The following is a 4,534-nucleotide window of genomic DNA, read 5'->3' on the forward strand; positions in this document are numbered from 1 at the left end:
ACGTTCGGAAAGTGATTGTTGACGCCGAGAAACCATTGTTGCCCGACAGTTTTTTGCCCATTTGGGCATTTGCCCTGCTCTGGCAAACTTTTAAAGTAGTCTATCGGTCAAGTCGGGTCCCATTTGGTGTATATGCAAAATTTGGCGACGATCGATCTAAAATTGTAGATTTGTATAGAGAACATACACACACACAGACAGACAGACAGACAGAAAATCAATTTTATATATATAGAAGATAGATATGCACAGTATCAAATTTATGCTTAGTTTCTCTCAGATAAGATATCCACCGCATCTCTATAGTTTCGTTGTTCACCAAGCAAGCAAGTATACTCATACTACACCAAATGAAACTACTGTAGAATCTTTACACATGACGAACCAGTTTGAAACGTGTTTTACACAAAACAAAATTTCTATCCAAACGTTTAACTTAAATTTAGAACATCAAAGATTATTCCTATAACGCACGGGTTCTCAAACTGTGCGCCTCCAACCTTTGTCATGGTGTGAGGTTTTCGAAAATATTCTTTGTTAAATAGCTCTGGAGAGCCGGTGGAGCTCGCGGATAAGCATTTAATAGGGGAAAAGGTCGCCTCAGGTGGAAAAAGTTTGAGATGCCCTTCTCTAACGTGAAGTTATTCCACGTAATGATTTTTTTGATAAAACAAAGCGATTCCGGCCAGGCGATTCACTACAGGCGTGCAAAAAGAATAAATAAATTTAGTGAATTAAAGAGTTAAAGTAATAATACTGAAAACTATTTTCATTGGCCTTTTTTGGTTGAAGCACCGGCCTGAAAAATTGTGTGTGAGAATTGAAATAATTCAAATATTTATGTTCACTTCATCTATTCAACTGAGCAACTTTACAATTCTGTTACAGTCGTTTATACCAGTGTTTCTTAACCTTTTTTTTGCCCGTGGCCCTCTTTGAATCATTTTTTTTCCTAGCCCCCTGCCTTACCCTGAGTCTTCAACTCCCATCTAGAAGCAAGATCCTTTATATACGTGTTGAAATAATTTTTTCATTGAATTTTTATACTGAACGAAGATTTTGCAAAGAAAATTGGCGCATCCAGACCACTGGCCTAGAATTTATTGATCTCCCCGCTAGTCCGAGTTCTATCAGAACCGTTTCAACGCCGCCCCCCCCCTCTCCTCAGGCAAAGTAATGCTATGTTAGTCCCATACTTAGCTGGAAATAAACAGCCCACACATTTCCTACTTATTTTCAAAATTTATTGTACCATACAAATATCATAATGTCCCTACCTTACTTATGGACATGAGGGCCCCGGGCATGACCCCTCACAAGAGTGGGACAGTCAGAGCTGCAGCCCGGGGCCTGATATGGTTTTCATCATTTTTTGTTTTTCACACTATAATTCAATATATAAAAAGGGGGGTCTGTGAAAAATCTAGCCAGGGACCTGCGAAAAACTTCATCCAAGGGAAAAACTGGTGGCAGATGGCAGCACTACACATAACAAGCATTACACAGAAACAAACTTTACGTCAGGTTGCACTACACGTACACGCACATTCCCGCATGTACCGATTCGTTGGGGGGGGGAGTGCATGTGTGGTGTAGCAGTAGTAGGTAGGGCCACCAAAAAATGACTCGGGGATCCATGATGTTCTTAAGTCAGCCACCTCGTTGGGCAATTTGCCTGTTGTGGCGTTGTATTTGTATTTGTATTTGTATTTGTATAACTTGTTGCAAAATGTAGGCGGTGAGGCCCGGGTAGGTCCATCATGCCCTAAGACGGCCCTGGTTTTATGGGTGGTTTTGTTGGATTCTGTAAGTGTATAGTCACTATTATAAAAGCTTTATTTCTTCACATCTTAATTTTTCTTCTCAGCTCTCTGAAGCCCTCCAAACCACATGTCATGGCTCCATTTTCTTCCGTGGCCCCCTTGAGGTATCCCAGTACCACTAGGGGGCCATATGGCCCCTGGTTGAGAACCACTTGTTTATACGACGTTCAAGAGGCCGAGTCAAAACGTTTTATGTACAAGTCGAAGTGAATATAACAGCCTTTTTAAAAAATTATCCCCCCCCCCTCATACATATAAAATGTTATAAAATTTTATGTGTTTAATTGCATTCCAATTCTGTTCTAAGAAATATTTCAACTGGTTTGCAAGCAGGGCCGTTATTTCAACTTTTTCCGTGGGGGGGGGGGGGTCAAAACACATGTACTCAATGTATGTGTATATATATATTTGTATATATATACCATTTTTAATGTATTTTCAAAAGCCGGGGGGGGGGCGTTGCCCCCCTCCTAAATGACGGACCTGTTTGCAAGATGAACTTTCGTTATCAATTTAAAATTCTTGTTGAATTCTTCCAAAATTTCCAGTTTTTTTAGAGAGAGCGTTTTTTTGTTTTTCCGACATTACGAACGACGGATTTGACACAGTCAGCAAGCAGTGCCGTCTGAACGCATGGACCCACCCGAGCACTGCCTGGGGGAAGAGGGGGGGGGCTCACAAAAATGGGAAATAACTGAAATTTTCGAGAATTCTCTAGGTTGGGCCTCAGAAAAATCAATTGGCCCGGAGGCCCATGATGCTCTTAAGATGGCCCTGTCAGCAAGCAAAGTACCACATCGAAAGTAAGTTGCTGTGCATGTGTACCTATTTTCGGCAGACCTGTACCCCCCAAATGCTTACAGTAGACTTTCTCACCCTCTCGGGATAATGTTGAAAACATAGGGAGAGAAAAAATTCTGAAAGGTCATATGGCCGTCAAAACAATTGAAACCCATTTCTTCGGGACTCTCCACATCTCTAAATGGTCATCAGCCATCTCACTGGCAATTTTCGTATACGTCAGCAATCACCCTAAAATTTATGTCTTTTGCGGTGACAATATGCTAGAACTGTTGCAGCAACGCGCTTTTTCACTGCATACAAAAATTTTGTGCGCATTTGATGGATATAAATTACGTTTTTCTTTTTTCAAAAGTTTCCGAGTTTTAGTCGAAGTGAAAACGTCGAATAATTGAGGTTTTACGTTAAATAAATGAATGAAATATTTTAACATTAAACGTATTGTTACCAATTGCTAACAAAGTTAAACGTCGTATAAACATGAAAGTTGTATAACTGAGATGAACGAGGTTACTCTGTAATTCGTAGATATGCCCTATTAAAAATAATCGTTTTCAAACTGTATGAAACACAATTCAACAAACATCGCAACTGGCCTCGATGCAGGGCCAAACTCTTCTGACATAGATTCATTATAGTTAACTCTTAATGCTCAAAATAAAAATTTAACAAAAATTTACATTTTTAGCTTTGCTTACCGTTCTTTCGGGCTAGAACCGTAGGATTCATCCACGTGGGAAAAAAATCAATCCTTTATGCACGCAAACTCGTTCAACTATTTTACTAAAAGATTTCAAACAACTGTATTTTTGCAGACGCGAACAGTAAATATTTTTCTGTTCAACAATATCGTCTGTTAAGGGAGATGTGTCCTCAAGACAGTACAGCGAATAAAAAAAGGCCGATGCGGAATGTAGCCTTTTTTTTCAGAAGCAAGGAAAAAACCCCTTGATTTGTTCGGACTGGGAGGGGGAGGGGGTTACTAGAGGGGCCGGGAGAGAAATCACGTGATTCAGTCCACAAGTCATTACAGCCATTTCGTACAATACTTTTTGCGGGAAAACGCTTTAAACGAGAAATCTCGATGAGTATCAGTAATAAGAGTTGGCACCAGAGTCGCAGGACCCAAGGAGGAAAAAGTAATGCGGAATCCACTGTATACAAAAGTTGCAGCAAAGCTGTCTCAGTATCGTAACCCGCCCACGAGAGTGGGGCTGGCGTAGCTTCAAGCCTGGACCATTCTTGTCATTTTTTGTCTTTTTTCTACACTATTAGTTCACTATAGAGGGGTCCGCTTAGAGCGCAGCCTACGGGCCCCTGTTTCAGGATGTTAGGGAGGGGGGAAGGGTCATGTACTTTATCGGCACCCAGAGGCAATTTCACTGTGGAATACGACGTCTGTTTACTCCAATTTTCTTTCTATCGAGACATTATGGCCTTCTACGAACTGAAACAGCAGGGGTCGCGCGGTAGCCCTGTAGGTCCCTACGCACGCTCGACGACTAGATAAGGATTATTCTAGTGGCTATAGCCCTGAGGACACACAAAATGCTGGTGTCCTTGATGTCTCAGTAGCCATCACCATCACAATGTCTTTTCTTCCTTCCTAGGAGAATGACTGCCATGAGAGCCGGGGGGGGGGGGCCTTGTACAATGTTCGTTTCTTTGTTTCCGGGGGGGGGGTTCGTTTTTTTTCGTTTACTTGTACATGTGTATAGTTTAAAAAAAATTCAATGAGATCTAAGGTACGTATAAGTATATCTTGTAGTTCAAGATATCCCTCCATACGGGTTTACGGAAAATTCACCGACCAACAATTCACCGCCATGCAATTCACCGACGACATTTCGATGCGAGTCAGTTAGCGAGGGAATGAGCGATTGAGTTACTGAATGAGTGACCCAGTGAGT

Source organism: Pholcus phalangioides, unplaced genomic scaffold (genome assembly GCF_987345545.1).
Source record: "Pholcus phalangioides strain wild (caught in Gottingen) unplaced genomic scaffold, Ppha-v1.0 ptg000008l_1, whole genome shotgun sequence".
Lineage (NCBI taxonomy): Eukaryota > Metazoa > Arthropoda > Arachnida > Araneae > Pholcidae > Pholcus > Pholcus phalangioides.